The sequence below is a fragment of the Prionailurus viverrinus genome, chromosome C2 (assembly GCF_022837055.1).
Source record: "Prionailurus viverrinus isolate Anna chromosome C2, UM_Priviv_1.0, whole genome shotgun sequence".
Taxonomy (NCBI): Eukaryota; Metazoa; Chordata; class Mammalia; order Carnivora; family Felidae; genus Prionailurus; species Prionailurus viverrinus.
Genome location: NC_062569.1, coordinates 75608294 through 75627802, shown reverse-complemented (window position 1 = coordinate 75627802; position 19509 = coordinate 75608294). Strand labels below are relative to the sequence as shown.

The 19509-nt window shown below is 42.6% G+C and overlaps 1 protein-coding gene and 1 pseudogene across 3 annotated transcripts in view; one reads left to right on the top strand and one right to left on the bottom strand.

Annotated features, from left to right (window-relative positions):
• The window catches only part of KLHL6 (kelch like family member 6), a 156251-nt gene that overhangs the window by 13361 nt on the left and 123381 nt on the right, over positions 1-19509 (top strand). The gene's annotated exons all lie outside the window — the stretch shown is intronic.
• On the bottom strand, positions 17315-17716 carry LOC125175153 (40S ribosomal protein S17-like; annotated as a pseudogene).

The following is a 19509-nucleotide window of genomic DNA, read 5'->3' as shown; positions in this document are numbered from 1 at the left end:
TGCTTAACATATCAGAGAAAGAAAGAGCAGACCCAAGAACTCAGCAAGCATAAATTGTGGAAATTTAGTGTTAATTGTTGTTGCCAGTTGCCTTCCATAATTTAATAGGCCTTGAGGGCCTCATGATTATTTGAAAGAAAACTTACTTCAGAGTTCCAGAAACTCCCTCAAACTTGCATAAGCTAAAAACAGACACAAGACTACAAGTGTTTCATAGAACAAAAGGTTTAGAGAGAGCCCCAAGAGGTACCAGATTGGATTCTGGAAAGCCACCAGAAACCATGCTGTCTCTTCTCTGTACCTCTCTTTGTGAGGCCCCATAGCCTTTTAGTTCTGTTCTCTTTGAGAGCATGCTTTGTTCTTTTCTTTCCTTTGCTTTTCTGTCTGCTCAGCCTCCCATCCATCCTCTTTAGTATCCATACAGCCTGATTAGAATGGCTATATTCAATTCCAAGTTTCCATAAAAGAATCTGATCAGCCCAGCTTGGCCAGGTCTCTGTCCTTGGACCACTTAAATGTGTCTGGGAGAATGAAATCAACAAGAACTTACCTATGGAAATTATGCCAATAGGAAAGAGCAGTTCTCAGAGGAGAATTCCCAAAGAGGTCTCTTATAATCATATATCATTGATGTTCATTACAAGAATTTATCATCAAGAGAAAGATCATTACAAAATAATTAATAACTGACTTTTTTTTATTTTAGAGAGAGAGAGAATGAGTATGTGAGCAGGAGAGAGGGGCAGAAGAAGAGAGAGAGAATCTTATGCCCCCTCCACGCTGAATGTGGAACCTGACATGGGGCTCGATCCCGTGACCCTGGGATTATGACCTAAGCCGAAATCAAGAGTCAGATGCTCAAGTGACTAAGCCACCTAGGTGCTCCAATAATTGCCTTATTCTAAAAAGGGATATGAGGCAGCTAAATCTTAAAGTATGTAAAGATGCAGACTTTAATATAGTAAGCCTGGAAAATACATAAATTTAGTATTAATATGTTTTACTCCAAAATCATTAAAAATTTCAAGTGTGGCTTAGTTTAAGTTATTGTTGCTTTACTAAAGCCAGACAACTGGGTTGTAAAGTAAAGTTTTGTATTTTGTAAAGTATTGTAAAGTTTTACTCCCAGTGATTACAGATAAGTGTGGAGATTTTAAAAAGTGAGTATTTGGCTGGTTTGTTTCTTTTTACTTAAACACAGTCTGTATTTTAGCCAAAATTATATTAGTAAGAAAATGTGATAAAAGGGTGCTGGGATGGTTTAGTTGGTTAAGTGTCCAACTCTTGATTTTGGCTGAGGTCATGATCTCACAGTTGTGGGGTCCAGCCCTGTGTTGGGCTCCCTGCTGGGCATGGAGCCTGCTTAAGAATCTCTCTCTCTGTCTCTCTCTCTCTGTCTCTCTCTCTCTCCCTCTCTCTCTTTCTCTCTCTGCTCCTCCCCAAGTCAAGTGAGCTGTCTCTCTCTCTCAAAAAAAAAAAGTGATAAAAATAAGAACTAGTAAATCATTTTGAATTTAACAGAGAGAGCTGGTTTTAGATATTTAAAATATCTTGGTCAATTATAATGTTCTGGTTAACGAATTGTTGAAATTTCGTAAGGAAATGAAACCCAGTTGTCTGGCTTTACCAGGTGTTTCTATATTACTGTAGACTGTGGCTAATCGTACCCCATAGCATGAATATTAAATGGTTTAGGCTACATATCTTGTTTTACTGCTGAGTAGGGGAACTGAAATGCGGAACAGATCATTACTCTGGATAGGAAACAATAAAAAGGCAAATCAACGTTGTTCTTGACTTGGTCCTTTGCATTGTTTTTATACTTTTACTGGAAATGTTTTATAGAAATGCCCTTTTGGATCACCATTTAGTTGATCAGTAAATAGATGTCTGATACAGTGCAAGCCCTGCCTAGAACTGAATGTTTCTTTTCCCCTGGGGAAAGGCCTTATAGCCTGAGTTCATTTGCATATGACTTCAGGTGGCTGGGAAAGGGAGAGAGTGCTGCCTTGGGGACCAGGCTTTCCACATTTGAAAGGGACTATATTCTCCAACAGACAACGGTGCATGCCCTTTTGTGCCATTATAATTAGAAGGTAGGAACGTTAAGGAAGGAGGGGGTTAAGTAACAACAAGCTTTATTATAAGCTCAACAAGTTGAGCTGCTTGCAATCTCTGGGTGAGATGGGGCTTACGGGTAGGCTCAGCTTGGGGCATAAACAAATAACTGCAAACTAGGTTCTTGGGTAGCTTAGCCTCTTGGGTCTCTATGTGAGGGGAAGTAAAAATTTGGAGGATTGGCCCTTCCTGGGGAAGAACCACAAGAGGATAAAAAGGTGGGCTCCTGCCAATTTCACTTGAGCTCAGAGTTCATCCTAAAGAGCCCAGCCCTGCACGGATCAGCCATTGCCTTTTCTCCAGACAAAGAAAGAGCTCAGAGATGGCTAGAGGGATTCTGCCAATAGGGAGAGCAATAGGGAGGGAGCACGCAAGCAGTTATAGTCAGAGAGTAGAAACAATAGTGTGAGAATTGGTGGCTCTTCCTGGATGGGGCATCAGCAAGATCAGTGAGGGAGACTCCCAGAGTGGCTGCGCATTTTAAGTGAGGCGGCAAGAAGATGCCTGTACCTACAGTTCTGCCCACTCCCCTTTCTACTGGATCATTCCCATCTACTTACAAACTGGGTACAATGTCTCCCATCTTTAAATTTTTTTTTTCAACGTTTATTTTATTTTTTTTGGGACAGAGAGAGACAGAGCATGAACGGGGGAGGGGCAGAGAGAGAGGGAGACACAGAATCGGAAACAGGCTCCAGGCTCTGAGCCATCAGCCCAGAGCCTGACGCGGGGCTTGAACTCACGGACCGCGAGATCGTGACCTGGCTGAAGTCGGACGCTTAACCGACTGTGCCACCCAGGCGCCCCTGTCTCCCATTTTTAAAAAAGCCTTCACTGACTTCTTCATCCCCCATCAGCTGTCAGACCATCTCTCTGCCTTTCTTCCCAGAGAAACATCTCAAAAGAGTCACCTTCACTCTGCCTTTAGATTTTTACCTTCCTTAAGCCTATTTTTTAATCTTTAGGATGCTTTTAGCATTAAATAACAGAAAACTCAGCATCAACTGAGTATTTATGAGTTTAAATAACAAGAACCCCACAGTGGAGCAAGCTTCAGGCATGAATTCTGGCTCTGCTTTGTGGCAGTTCTTTTGACTTTGCTCTTCTTTTTGGCATTGGCTTTATCCTCAGGCTGGTATCCAGATGGTTTCTGCAGATCTAGGTGTCACATGCAGAAAATGACAATAGCCAATGGAAGAAGAGGAGCTGTCTTTTCCTTATGTCTCTTTTTAAGGAAAAAGAGGCCTCTACAGAAATTCTCCAAAAAACTTCCCCTCACATTTTGTTACAACAGAATGATATCACATGCCCATTCCTAAACATATCATTGCTAGAGGAAAGTAGATTATAGTGTTCGACTTGGACCAGTCAGAATTTACATTGGAGCTGGCCACAGGATTCTGTTTGAGAGAAGGGGAGAACAGATTCTGGGGAAGTATCTAACATGTCAGTTTAGCTCTTGTCCCCAACACTACACTGAAATGGAAGAGCACAAGGCAACCAGATTTCAGTGAGCATTTCTTCACCTTCTTCCACTTTTAGCAACATTTGACTCCTTGAGTACACTTTAACCTCTGCTACATCATGTTATCTTGGTTTTTATTTTCCCTCTAGTTGTTTTTTTCTTGGTTTTCTGGGTCCACCAGATTGTACAACAGGATTCATCTTTGTCTTCAGCTTTAGCTTCCCCTCACAATCAGATGATTTCAATGTTTCTTTTTAAAAAAGTATTATTATTATTATTATTATTATTATTTTAGTGTTTATTTTTAAGAGAGAGGGGTGAGCACAAGTGGAGGAGGGGCAGGGAGAGAGAGAGACACAGAATGTGAAGCAGGCTCCAGGCTCCGAGCTGTCAGCACAGAGCCCCACGTGGGGCTCCAACTCAGGAACCCTGAGACCATGACCTGAGCTGAAGTCAGACACTTAATCGCTTAATTGACTGAGCCACCCAGGAGCCCCGGATGTTTCTGATATTTCAAAGTGAGGAATGAGACTATTAGCCAGGACTTGTAAAGGAGGTGGCTAAGTATGGGCTTTATGTCCATTAGTTGATTACAAATCCAAACTTATAAAAGAGATTGAAGAGACCAAAGTGCATAGGAAATTGGAGAGAAAACTACTTTAGAGAGATCTGCAATATAACTTTCTCTCACAGTAGGGAGGCAGTGGGGATGCTTGGTCTTCTCTGCCAGTTTAGTGAAAGGGGCTTTATTGGGGAGCACTTGGAGAGTGGGGGCACAGAGGACTGGAGTTTAACTGTGGCTGGCTAGCTCCTCTGATAGCAAAGTAAAAAGGTGATGCTGTGTTGGGGATGGCTGCTCTCCCAGAGTTTTGGGCAAATGATGCTCAGGGCTTCCCATAGACCTTATATAGTACATATAGAGAGCAGGCATGGGGTTTTCTTAGATCCTGCTCCAGAGAGCTGCTTGTGGAAAAACACACAAACAAACAAGCAAACCCTGGAAATATGCCATTAGATTCTGGGGTGGTGAGGGGAGAGTTTTAAGTGACCAGACCTAGGAGATGCATTTACTTACAAGGGAGCTGCCATTGCAAGATCTCCTGAGCTGATGGAGCTCCAAAAAAGCCATAGAATAGTCCCAGGAGATAAAGAATAAGCTCTAAATACCTGCCAAGCCCAAGTAGCTTTGTTTAGTTCGTAGGTCAGTTAAGATCTTTCCTTTTCTCCCTCCCCACTCTGCTTCAACCCTGGAGAAAGCAGAAGCAGAGAAATGGGACTGAAGGTTTTAGATGAGAGAAATAAAGAGCCAACTATACCCTTCTCCCACTGGAGGCAGCCAGGGTGGAGCACACCCAAGCTAGGGGGTGGTGGGGAAACTTCAACTCTTCATTGATTTGGAAGTTGTTATTACTTTGGACCACTTGTAATACTTACTGAAATGAAACTGTGTGTGTGTGTGTGTGTGTGTGTGTGTGTGTGTGTGTGTGTGTCTGACCAGGGGTAATTTGATGGCTTTTTATTAAGAATGTCAACAAAAGTCACAGAATTGCCTTTGATTTTATTCAAGGAGCAGGGCACAACAAGTCCCACCGAGGGGGTGGTTTTAACAGGTAGTGGAAGAAAAGAATAAAATGGTTTTCTAATTATACCAAGTGCATCCCTCTTGCTCAATGTATCATTAAGATAGACTTTTTTCTCTTTTATCCAACCTCTAAATGAGGTTGTGCCCAAGACCTGTCTTGGGTCTTCACCCTGTCTTTGTCTACATTTTCTTAATATGTTATCCCTTTCCATTTTATGGCTTTGACCCACTTTATGCTGATGACTTCCAAATGTGTACCAAATGTGTATCTTCAGCCCAAGCATTTTTTATGAGCCCCAGAATCACGAATTCAACTTGTTGCTTGTCTAATAGGCATTTAACATGCCCCAGATTTCCCTGTCCCATCTCCACCATTTGTTTTTCTCCAGTTATTTCCTATAATTTTAAAGAGCATCACCTTTCAACCAATTGCTTAACCCCCAAATCTAAAAGTCATTTTGGATTTCCCCTTTTTCCTTATCCCCTACTTCTAGCCCATAACCAAGTCTTATCAGTTCTACCCAAAGAAAAATCCCTAGTCCATCCTCTTTCCATCTCTACCATCATCCCCTCCTCCAAGTTACCGTCAGCTTTTCCTGGACTACTCCAAGTCCTCCTACCTGGTCTCTCTTCTTCCATCCTGTTCCTGTTTGGTCTGTTTTCTACTTCACCAGAGTGAATTTTGAACATTTAAGTCCAATCATGTCACTGCTCTCCTTTCCTATTTCATAAAAATAAAATCAAACTCCTAATCCTGGCCTATAGAAGCCTTTATGATCTAGCCTTTGTCTTCCTTTTTAAGTTCATATTGACCACCTCTTTGTTCACTGTGCTGCAGCCACTTTTCCTTGAATGGCCCAGTCTTCTGCTTACCTCAGGTACTTTGCACTTCTTGTTCCTTCTGCCTTGAATGCTTTTTTACTGACTCTGATAAGGCTGGATCTCTCTCAGACTTCATGTCTCTGCTCAAATGTCATCTCTTTGGGAAGGCTTTTCCTGAGCATCCCATCTAAAGTAGCTCCTTCTGCGTCCTCTGTTACTCTCTATCTGATCACTTTATTTCTTGGGGCATCTGGGCGGCTCATTCGGTTGGGCATCCGACTTTGGCTCAGGTCATGATCTCACCTCTCATGAGTTCAAGCCCCATGTTGGGCTTTGTGCTGACAGTTCAGAGGCTGGAGCCTGCTTCAGATTCTGTGTCTCCCTGTCTCTCTGTCCCTCCCCCACTTGCACTCTGTCTCTCTCTCTCTCTCTCTCTCTCAAATAAATAAACATTAAGAAAATTTAATCACTTTATTTCTTGTATCTATGGCACTTAACACAAATTTAAATGATCTTATCCATTTCCTTATTTTATTTTCTAGTTCCTTTACCCACCTGTAAATTTCATAAAGATAGAAACCTTTCCATCTTGTTCACATCAATACTCTTGGCACCTAGAATAATGCCTGAAAGATAGAAGGTGCTCAATAAATACTCAGTGAATTGATGAATGAAAGGGGCAACACCCAACAATGAGTAGGTGTCCTCTGAAGGAACCAGATGGACCTGCGTTAGAAGAGCCTAGAATGAAAGCACAGTGGCCCTAAAGCTTGTTCAGAGGGGAAGATGTTATTTGAAGCTGAGGTGTTTCAAGGTGAGGGCAAGGTGAGGCCACTGCCCCCACTCCACCGTGTTACCTGGAACAAGGGGTATAGTATCCTCATGGTCCAGAGAAGATAGATGTTAGAAGTAATTAGTTTTCTCTTTTCTGAAGCCAGAAGATGATAGAGAAGGCAACTTGAAGCTTGGGCAGACTCTCCCCAAGAAAATCCTATTAGAATGGCAAAACGGGCAACCTTTTTACCATTCCATCCTGTAATGGTCATGCTGAGTCACAAATCCTTCAGTACAGAGGGTCCAAGTAAAGACCTCCCTCCTTGGGGATGGAGTGCTTGCCTCTTCTGGAGCCCTCAAGACCTCCTAAAGCTGAAAACTTATTTAGTGTGCACCAAACCAGTAGAGGATCCAAAGTGCTTGGATAAGATGCTGGGAGTCATAGAAGTGATGAGAAATTCTGGGATACCATCCTATTTATGTTTAGAACTTCCATCTCCTCCTCCACAGCCAAATTCAAATTGCAAATAGCAATAGATGACAATGACCGTGTGACATTCCTGTGTGACAGAAAACACATGAGCATTGTGGGCAGACATCTGGGTTTGAATTCTCTCTCTGTCACTCACTGGCTTAATGATCTTGGTCAAGTCACTTAATCTCTTTGAATCTAAATTTCTCTATTTAAGGAATAATTACCTTTGTTAAGTTGTTCAGGTTTAAGGGTCTGTTACATGGAAAAGGCCTGACAAATAATGGTGTGATCATTATGGTGGGAGATTTTCTGCTTATAGCTCAGTGTGCTAAAACACTTCATAGGCATGATAAAATTCAAAAGCCTGCCTTACCTTTCTCCTACCATCTCTATAATAAACTTTAGAGGATCTGAGTCTTTTAGTGAAGCTGAATGCTGTAAAGCAACAGTTGATTTCTTTTGGGTCAAGGTTGACACCCAGCATATCATTAGTATATTTTAAGACATGGAGACTCCGGTGATCCATGCTGGAAACAAAAGGCAATCTAATTCCAAGGGATAGGAAGCTGCCAGGAAGTAGCAGGGTTCAAAGGTGGCAGGCTGAATCATGACTTAAAAGATTAAGTCTAAACAAAGAAATGGCAGTCTAGCCTGGTTCAACTTCTCAGTAGACAAATGGAAACTATTTTCCAAAGGCTGTGAGACTACATTAATTACTCCACATGTCATTCAGGTTCCTCAGAGCCTCTGTTTTCTAGCCATTTACCAATGACATCTTCCATATCCCCTCAAGCACTGGCATTGGATAATTGTTTGCCATGAGGGATGAGACAATTGTATATAAATGTGGGTGGTGGTAGCAGTCATATTTTCTGTCATAAGGATGAAGAAGCTAAAAGAGCCAGTCTGAGAAGAAGAATAAATCAGATGTTAAGAGGAATGTTTACTGGTTTATTATCTGCCCTGGAGAGCCTGGGAGCATTCCTGGGCATGGGTTCAAAGTGATCTCTGTGTATCTGTAACAATTTCATTTTTCACACTTGTGTCAATTTGACTTAGGTTTTGTTACTTGTAACAGCAAGAGTACTATTTTTTCCCTCCACTTAAATAGCACTGTTTTATTGGTCCCAAGCGGGTACCATTTTTATAACCATTGTTACAAGTATTTGTAAACACTTCTCAAAATGCATTACAAAAGAGCTATCACATCCATTCTCTAAAATAAGACTCTTCTCAAAGTATCTTGCACAGAACATGCAAGCGTCCTGGGCAGTGCAAGTAAATGACAATGCTTGGTATATAGCAGCAGCTCTCTGACAAAAATGATTGCCATTATTATAACTGTTGCTATTGGTACCAGTCCATGAAGATCATACCCTTAGCCTCATTGGGGGCATTCCTGAAGCTCAAATGTCAATGTGGTTCTCAGAGATAGTTTGGGGAGGGTGATAAATCCTGGCCCTATTAAATTAAATCCTTGCAGCTGGTTCTACCTGTGGAATAAACCTGTTCCTACTTTTCTCTCTCCATCCATCCATCCATCCATCCATCCATCCATCCATTGTGTCATAAGCTAGGGAAATAATTTCCTTTTAGTCAAATCATCCAAGAAACAGGAATTCTTCAACCTTCCTGAAGGAGACCCCAGCAGAAGCTACTTGGGAGTGAGAGAATGGATCTGGTGGTGGGGTTCTATGAAGGAAGGCCTTGTTGGACCCCTGAAGTTAGAGTTTTCTTGTCTTTGGACAGTGTTTAGATGAGCCATTCCTGTCTGTTAGCCTCTAACAGCAGCTACAGGCTCAGGCTGATCCGTGTCCTGCCTGACCTCACATCAGCTTTCTGGCGTCCTCTGCATTTTCCCTGACTTTAATTACCCTGTAACAGCTGCTGCCTCCTTTCCTGGTGTTGCCCCAAACTGGGCCTGGCTTCCAGCTGGCTTCAGGAGAGCAGGCATCTAAAGAGTTGGAAGAAAATTTCTCCATGTCTCTGCAGAGGGGCGTTTGTCCTGATAGCATGACCTCTTTGAGTTGCAGAGTCTCTTTTTTGTAATCTTTGTTATTAGCAGTGGCATTTTCTACTATTTGAGTTCACTGTTGCCAGAGATAGGTGGAAATGCAGTGCATATCACATAAGGAATGTGTCCTTGGATGTGGATCACTTTCATTAGGCAGGGAACCAAAATGCCACTCAATGCTGTCTCTCCTGGGAGAGTCACGGTCATGAAAGCATACAATGCATGGAGAGCTAAGCAGCTGCACTGATATGCCAGAAAATGCCCTGCAAAGGCATCAGCGCAGAAAATAGCCCTGGGACAGTGACATCACATCAGCCAGTGCTCAGCCTCCAGGACTGAGGCCTCTTCTTGGACCTATGTCAGCAGCCTTGGGGTGTGGTACTGCTAGTTTTAAGAGGGTGGGACAGGGAACCAAGGAGGAGCAAATGCTCCTGGGCCTGGGACTGTGGATTCCTGGTGGCCTGATGCCATTCTTTAGGACTGGAAATAGTCCTACTACAGGAGAGGGGCCAGGGCACAAGGGTCATAGGCAGGTCAGATGGGGGAGAGCTGTTGGCTTGAAGCAGGCTATTGGCCTGAGCCCAGTGGCCAGGGTGGAGAATCAAAATCATCTCCCAAACAAGTACATAATCAGACGGAATAAGGCGTGAAAACCGGGTCAAGGAGACTGGCTCAAGATGAAGGCTGTGTACAGCAAGTTTGTGAGGGAGTCCTCCTTCCCTGTGGGGCCTGTGTGATTCTGGGGGTGGGTGTAAGGGCTTGAAGTAGCTGTACAGGTGTACAGATGGAATGCAGAGCCTGGAACCTGGTGGAAGGGGAATCTTGCAAGTTCCTAGGGCTGTAGAACTGTGGGATTGATGGGATTCCTGATACAGTTGGCTGTTCTGACTATAAAGCTTTGTCTTATATGGATCTGTGGAATTTTGTTCATTTCCTTTGTCCATAATATGGACTGTTCTCATAGGAAAGGCACTTATGAAATTTGCAAGCCTATAAATAGCCTCCACTCTTTTAGGTGCTCTCTTTCAGACACAGGATGAAGGCTTTGGTGTCTCCCATATGCTGCGTTATGGGATGCAGTCTTGCTAGTTTATAGGCAACCTCTGTTCCCCTATAAACATCAGTGTGGCTTCTGCAATCTGCTAAGTTACAGCTTAGGTGCAAGTTTTTGGTAAATGTCTTCCATCTTTTCTCTGCAGCTGCTCCCACCATGTCTTTCTGAAGTATTTTTGTCATGCTGTCTAACCATTTTGTCCTCTACTAGCAGAAAAGGAAGCGTCTGAAAGTCTTAAATGTTTTTAAAAATTTATGCTTAAAAAAAAAAGAGAGGCAAGTTAGAGAGAGCTGTGATAAACTTGAGAAAGATCATATTACACACATTTTAAGGAATAATTAACTATTGGCTAAATCTGAAAAACACTAATGTAATGAAAACAAAGGGTCTAGTAGTAAAGAGGTCCCATTTGAGTCTCCAGTTAACAGAATGACCTCTGAAGTAACTTAGTCTTTTGGGGCCTCATGATCAAATGAGAGAGCGATCAGAGCAGTGCTTCTCAAATGGTGGTGTTACTACCTACCAGGTGGGTTACTTGGGATCTTACTGAAATGCAGATGCTGATTCAGTAGGTCTGGGTGATGAGACTCTGCTGTTCAGATTAGAATAGTTAAGGCTTAGGAGAACTTTACGGAGTTCTCAATCTTGGTTCTATCTCAGGATCTTCTTGGGAGTTTATTTATTTATTTATTTATTTATTTATTTATTTATTGACAGAGAATGTGAGCAGGGGAGGGGCAGAGAGAGAGTGAGAGAGAAAGAATCCCAAGCAGGCTCTGCACTGACCTTTGTCAGTGCTCAAACTCACAAACTGAACTGTGAGATCATCACCTGAGCTAAAATCAAGAGTTGGATGGATGTTTAACCAACTGAGCCATGCAGGCCCCCTCTTCTTGGGGGTTTAAAAATAGACTCATAGAAACTACAGGTGCCCAGGCCCTACTTCCAATGATATAATTGGTCTGGGATAGGCCAAAGCACCAGTCTTTTTTTAAAAAAAGCTCTTGAGGTAATTTTAATATACTGTCAGGCTTTTCTATTACTATGATGAACTCTAGGAGCCTATGAAAAAATGTATATACACGAACATACACATATATGCATATACACATGTGTGTGTATGGATGTATGTATGTGTATGACTGTACACACACAGTAAGAGTGTTCCTTTTCATTTTTTCAGAGAATGTAGAAAATTACAATCTGCCCCCTTTCTGCTTGTTTTTTTTTTTTTTAATTTTTTTTTTAACGTTTATTTTTGAGACAGAGAGAGACAGAGCATGAACGGGGGAGGGGCAGAGAGAGAGGGAGACACAGAATCTGAAGCAGGCCCCAGGCTCTGAGCCATCAGCCCAGAGCCTGACGCGGGGCTCGAACTCACGGACGGAGAGATCGTGACCTGAGCTGAAATCGGACGGTTAACCGACTGCGCCACACAGGCGCCCCCCCCCCCTTTCTGCTTTTGATGTGTGAGTAGGGATGGCAGGGAAGGATCAGAGGAAAAGGCAAAATGACTGTCAGCCAAAGAAGCTGCAAAAGTAAACAAGACTGGCCCTTTGCCTTGAGAAACCCGTCTAACATCTAGGAGTGCATGTGCCACTGTGTGGCAGCATTCCTGAGACAAAGTTTGTCAACCAAAGGGACCTGTCAGATCTTGGGCCATGACCTGACCAAGATTTTATACTAAAACTCTTTGTCTTTAAGCCTAAGTCATTAACACAATAAAGCAGTAGGGCTAAACCACCTGCCAGTTGGTAATTTGGGAACTTTATTCTAAGCTTGGAAAATTTGAATGCATTGACCGTAAACCAAACACCTGCAATAAAAAGGGGGAAAAAAGGTTTCCACTGTTTATTCAAGCTGAAGAAGGAGGTTCAAGTACCTGATTTCCATTGCATCATTCATTATAAAAGCAAAGGCCAAGAGAAATGGCTCTTTGAAATCACAACTGTCTTCAAGAATGGTGAATGTTGTTAAAAAACAACGATAAGTCAAGGCCTCTGTTCAAAGATTAAATGGCCCCTTTATTCAGTTGAGCCCCTTGAAGGGTTTACTTTAAGTTGGTCCTGGGGTGACTCAGAAAGGAGGAGCTGAGTGGCTCACTTCAAACTGTGTGGAGAATCTGGCCCTAGGGTGTGGTGGTGACAGGAAAGCAGGGAGAGGAGCAGAGAGAGAGGCATGAGCAAGGCCAGGATGTCCCTGGCTAGGTGTGAGAAGTGAGATATGTCTGGTGATGAGTGTCCGAGAGACCTTTGAGAACAGGTTGTCTACATGAGTGTCAGCTGGTGTAACCTCTCCCCACAGCAGCCTTGTGTTCACGTCTCAGGGTTCCAAGTGTAAGTGCTGGTCCCAAGTGAATCATACCAGGGCCAGGGTAAAAGAGCAGAATGCATGGCCGGGGAGGCTGGGAATTAGAGCTGAAGGAGCTATGAGAACACAGTTCTTCCTGCCCTATTCCATTTGCAGAAACCTCAGGAGAGCCTGGACTTTTCCACAGGCCCAGGATTGGGGCTTAAACCTGTCCTCTCTAGATCTCAAAGGGGCACAGCTACCCCAGCTGATATTAAGACCACATTTCAAGTAAGGTTTATTGAATGATGTGATGGAAGAAATGATTAAGATTTTGCATTTTCCTTATGCCCGTGCTTTGAACAATTACCCGTTTACGGGCAATTGGAAGTGGCTGAACCCAAAGGATACAAAGAGTGGGTTATTTAATTAAATCAATTAATTGATTAATTTTTAAAAGTTTATTTTTGAGAGAGAGAGCACACAAGTGGGGGGAGAGGCAGAGAGAGAATTCCAAGCAGGCTCCATGCTGTCAGTGCATAGCCCATCGCACTGAACCATAAGATCATGACCTGAGCCAAAACCAAGAGTCAGACGCTTAACCAGCTGAACCACCCAGATACCCCCAGAGAGTGGGTTATTTTAGTATAATATATGGCTAGAATGAGGGGACTTCTTTTTTTTTTTAATTTTTAAGTTTATTTATTTTGAGAGAGAGACAAAGTGAGCAGGGGCAGGTCAGAAATGAGGGGATTTCTTGACTTGCTACTTGAGAAAAGTGACTTATTGCGAATTTAAGTTCCGAAAGACTCAAAAACTACTAGACTGTACTTCTTTAGTGATTTGACTTTGGCAAGTTGTGGGAACACTGACCTTGATATTTGTCCAGAGAGGTGCAAGGCTTTCGTCCCAAACCACACAACTGGAGACTGTGCTCATTTTCCATTTCTGAATTGCTCAGAGCTCAGTGAAGTCACAGGTTTTGAAGAGTTACAGAGTTATTTGGCAGAAATAAGTTGCAATCTTGGCAAAAGTTTAATGACTTTGAATCATGTTTAACGTTTCCGTGGCTGCTGCGTTTTAGGAAAGGATTTCCATACAGTTAAGTAATTTCACAGAAATACTGTTTTCCTTAGTTATGATGATAATTTAAAACACATATAATATAAAAGCACTAATGCATTTTGCTCCCAGTGCATGGGCTGGGGAGTTGGTAGCAGAGCTTCAGCATGGGACTATGCTGAGGGGGCATGCTGGAATTGAAATCCTGGCTGAGTTCCTCTTACCCAGCTCTGCACCCCTGAGCAGGGCTACATCTGCTGGGGAAGAAGGGATGCCTTTTTTAATGTGCCTGCCAAGGGTGCTTCATAAGCAGGCAGTTGAAAGACCTTACTTAGCAAATGACACTGCATGACATCCTTGTCTTCCTTAGGCCATTCTGAGATGGGTTATCCCTTTGCAGGTGCCCACATTGAAGATAGGCAAAAGGAAACTTGGATGTACCTCCGAATGGATCCCTTTGGACCGATCAGTTCTTAGTTGCCTTGGGAAAATTAAAATAGTTTAGCAGACTTGCTATTTTTTTTTAATTAAAAAAATTTCTTTAAAATATTTATTTATTTTTGAGAGAGAGAAAGAGAGACAGCGTGAGCAGGGAAGCGGCAGAGGGAGACACAGAATCTGAAGAAGGCTCCAGGCTCCGAGCTGTCAGCAAAGAGCCCGATGTGGGGCTCAAACTCATGAACTGTGAGATCATGACCTGAGCCAAAGTCAGACGCTCCACTGACTGACGCCCCTCCCCCCTTAAAAAATTTTTTTTTAAAATTTTTTTTTCTTTTCTTCTTCTTTCAACGTTTTTATTTATTTTTTTTGGGACAGAGAGAGACAGAGCATGAACGGGGGAGGGGCAGAGAGAGAGGGAGACACAGAATCGGAAACAGGCTCCAGGCTCTGAGCCATCAGCCCAGAGCCTGACGCGGGGCTCGAACTCACGGACCGCAAGATCGTGACCTGGCTGAAGTCGGACGCTTAACCGACTGCGCCACCCAGGCGCCCCTTAAAATTTTTTTTAATGTTTATTTATTTTTGAGAGAGAGAGCATGAGTAGGGGAGTGGCAGAGAGAGAAGGAGACACAGAATCTCAAGCAGGATCCAGGCTCTGAGCTGTCAGCACAGAGCCCAACATGGGGCTCGAACTCACAATCCATGAGATCATGACTTCAGCCAGAGTCAGTTGCTTAACCGACTGAGCCACCCAGGCGTCCCTGCAGACTTGTTATTCATTCTAGACATCAAGTCTCCAGATGTTCCTGAATTAGCTTGGGCTTGCTTCATTAATGTATTGCATTTTTAAGAGCTTACAGATAAAAATGTATTATGCCCATGAGGCATTCTCAGAGTCTTTAGAGTTTCGGAGGTAAGGGGTAGACACCAGATTATAAGCTCCATGAGGGCATGGGCCTGGTTCTTTCATTTTCAGTGCTGCATGTCTTGCTTTTAACACAGTGCTTACCATAGAGTATGCACTCAATAAATATATTTGGGGCGCCTGGGTGACTCAGTTGGTTAAGCATCTGTTTTCGTCTCAGGTCATGATCTCGCGGTTCGTGGGTTTGAGCCCTGCGTCGGGCTCTGTACTGACAGCTCAGAGCCTGGAGTCTGCTCCAGATTCTGTGTCTCCCCCTTTCTTTGCCTCTCCCTGCTTGTGCTGTCTCTGTCTCTCTAAAAAATAAATAAACATTAAAAAAATTAAAAAAAAATTTTTTTGATGTTTATTTATTCTTGAGACAGAGACAGAGCATGAACATATTTTTAAAAATATATGTTTGAATTAAGTATGAATGGTGCTCTGTGGAGGTAGACCAGGACAAATTTCATACAATGGCTGACCAGAGACAAAATCATATTTATTTGGGGACCCATCTAAAACAATGCCTTCTTTAAAATAACTTTTCAGGGAGCTGTGTTTTGTGTTAGTAAGAAGAGCTAAGAGTCAATAAGATTTTATAGAATTACATGTTTATTTGTATTTAACCCTCAACATTCAAGTGACTTTATTGATGATAGAGCTGCCTGAGAAACATGTGTGTAGGGCATTCACTATTTTATTTATCAGATTTTACTGAATATCGACTGTTCCTGACATGAAGGAGATACAAATATCCAAGACATAGTTTCTGCCCTCATGTTGCATATCAATATGTGTAATACAGGAATGGTCACTGTAATAGATGTTTCTAATAAAGGGTGTCAGGTGCCATGGCAGAAATGCTCCGGGTTCTCTGTGAACAAATTTGAGACACATCTAAACCAGTCTGAGTAGGATGAAGGAAGGATTCTTGGAGGAAGTGGTGTTTTTGAATTCCTCCCAATATATATGGTTCCTTTGGATTGGGTGGGCTGTGGCTTTCCTATTTTCTCAGTCTTCAAAGGTGTAGTCCCAGTAGAGGTTCTGTCCTGGGTTTGGCCACCTCTCTTTCCATGGAAAGCAGCTTATACCTGAAACTTAGACCTGAAAAACTTCACCACGTACCCCCGCGCTGCGGATGCTACTTGATTTTGTGAAGGAGACCAGAATTGTACTTACATATCTTCTGACACTGGCCAAAATGTGTTGAAAAGAACCTAAGTAACCTTGTACTTAGGGATTTCTGAATGAAAAATAACCACTTATTTAAATGTTTTAGCTATAATGTTTACTGATTCTAAACTGGCCACATTCTTAGATTAAAAAATCTGATTCGATGTTGTAAAGTTTAAGATTCTCTTTTCAAGAATAAAAATTCAAATAACTTGTGTTCCATTCCTTAGTGTTAATTTTGTGAAGAACAGTAAAACAGGATGACATTACAAAAACTGGACCCTCTATCCTTTTTAAAAAATTTTTTTTTAACGTTTATTTATTTTTGAGACAGAGAGACAGAGTGTGAACGGGGGAGGGTCAGAGAGAGGGAGACACAGAATCTGAAACAGGCTCCAGGCTCTGAACTGTCAGCACAGAGCCCGACGCAGGGGTCGAACTCACGAACTCACGGACCGCGAGATCATGACCTGAGCCGAAGTCGGCCGCTTAACCGACTGAGCCACCCAGGTGCCCCATGGACCCTCTATCCTTGGTGGTAGCAAAATAAAGAGCAAAAATTTGATATGGGTTTGTCTCAATTTAAATAGAGTTTGTAGTATGTATGTAATTATCTATTGGTTGTACCCACGTCCTGTTCTCACTTTAGGGTGCATTTTGAAAGGGGAGAAAATTTAAACTTATTGGTTATTAAAACAAGAGGCTAATAATATTCTAGATAGTAGGTGGTACTCAAGGCACTTATTGGTTGATTCATAGCTCCGCTGCTCGGTCAACGGTTGAAATGGAAAAAGATGTGATGGTTTGCAGTTATCTACAGATCATCTCCATCTGGATGACCCCTTTATACTTTAAACTCAACCCTAAACCTATATCTAAGCTCATCAGCTACTGTGTCAACCCTGCTCTGCCTTCGTGCCCCCTGTCTTGGTAAAGGGTATCACCATCCATCTAGTTGCCCAAAGTAGAAACCTGGGCATTTTCCTTTATTTCTCTCTTTTCTTGTTTCTCTTGCCCCTCACTCCTTACTTCTCATTACCTACCAAATCCTGTTGGCTCTACCTTTCAGTTTTTATTGATTGATTGATTGATTGATTGTTGTCCAGGGTTTATTAAAGATGTTACAGCACAGCAGAAAGATTTAAATGGTTCCATGTGGTATTTTGAAGTCAATTCATCCCAGCTGTAGGCTGGGTGACCTAAAGTTTGGATAGACTGCCGAAGTCTAAGTTTCATTTCCTTTAGTGTCAGGATCTACTTCAATGATCTCCTGATCCAGGACTGAGACCTCAGGAACATAATTACTTCTTTCTCTCTCCTCCTGCTGCAGCTTGATGGAGATACCTGTCACTGGGCCTCTCTGAATCCGTTTCATCAGTTGTGTGACACCAGCCTGCTATCTTGTTGCTGAGCTTCTTGCTGGAATAATGACGATCTCCTCTCACGCACTTGTTGGTGTGGAAGTCATTGCCCAGGCACGTGTAGTACTTCTCCATGATGACCTGGGCACCTTCTTCATGGTTTTGGTGCAAATGCAGCCCATGTTGATGGTTTTGGTAAAAGATCGGCTCTACCTTTTAAATGCTACTCGAATCCATTCATTTTTCTCCACCCTTAGGGATACATCCCTCAGACCTCCATCATCTCTCACTTGGCTTGCTGGCAGGTAGCAGCTTTCTCATTTCCTTACCTTCCTTTTTACCTCACTCAAAGCCATTTTCCACATAACATCCGAGCTGATCTTCATAAAGTGCACATCTAATTGTCCCTCACTTGCTAAAAGCCTACAGACGCCCTATACTGCCTCTAGTTAATGTCCAGGGTCCTGTGGCTCACAAAGCCCTGGAGGAACAGGTGCTGGGGGTCTTTTCAGCTTTGTCTGTTGCCCACCCCAATTTCCATGCCACAGTCAGCTTCCTTCCGTTCTTTGAATATTCCTTCCTCCCTCTTGCTCTAGGCTCCTCATGTTTTCCTTATTTTAAGTGCTTACCAATCTCCTATTTGTGATTCAGATTTCATCTTAAATGTGGCTTTTTCCATGAAAGCTTTTCCTGACTTTCTCAAGTCTACATCAGGTTTCCCTGTTAGGGGGCTCCTATACTTAGGGGGCTATATGTCCTTGGTCATAGCCCTGGTTGTGTCATCATTGCTTGACTGATTTCTCAAGTAGTTGATGAGACACTTGAAGATGAGGCTGTCTGTGTCTCAGTGTTGTATCTCCAGTAATTACCACATGGTTGGTGCTCAATAAATATTTGTCTGTAGTTCATGGGAATCTAAAAGGGATGATTGCCCTCAGAAAGATTTGATAGCAAATATAATAAAATAATTTTTTAAGGAATTTTATTCTCAACTCCATCTCTATTCTTTATAGTCCTGACCTCCAAATACTGTAAAGTTTTGACGAGTGCATGTAACAGGATAGTCTGCCATGGTAGAAAAAGCCCCAGATGTAGCCAACTTTTTTAAGGCTCTTACAACATGCCAGGCTGTGTCTGTGTTATGCACACTACACATATTATCTCATTTAATCCTCATAACAGCTCTATTGGATAGATATTGTTATCTTCATTTGGCAGATAAAGGAATTGAAGCACAGAGAATCAGACCTCTGTTCAAGTCAATGCTCTGTCACCTATTAGCTGTGTGACCTTGGTCAAACAACTTCTCCTTCTGAATGTTCATCTTCTCAGCCATGAAATGGAGAAAACACTCGGTGACAACTTGGCTTCCAGATTTTTGGTTTTCTTGCACACTGTGTATATTACACCTTGGCCTCCCATAGGAAGGTCACTGATACAGTGCTGGATGTCATTGAACGGATGAATGTGAGCTGCAGCATGGTGATGTGTCAGCCCACCAGCCATCAGGACAGCATTAGCAGCATAGCTAGTATGTTTGCTCAGTTAAATATTTTGTTGCAACTTTTCCTTACTATACTATAAAAATATATGGAAAATGAAAATAAAAGTTCTGATGCTAGTGATTAATAAGAATAACTAACAGTTATTCAGCACTGTGCCAGTTATTAAGCTATTGGCTCTTAGCCTCAAACCCACTCTTCTATATTCTGCTTTGTGATGCAGGCACTGGGACTCTGCAAGCCACATTTTTCCTTTGTCAGCCGCTTCCTTTTAGGCTCTGTCAGTAAGCGACATTAGAGGGAGATTGCATGGCTAGATGAGGAGGAAGGGACTTACTCTTTCCTCTTTGCCTCTGTTTTTGTTTTTTTTTTTTTCCTGGTTGGCTTCCTGTTCCTGACATCAGCATCCGGCAATGCTGCTTCTTCCACTCTGGCAGAGGCAGTTCATTCCAGAACCAGTTTGCTATGTCCCC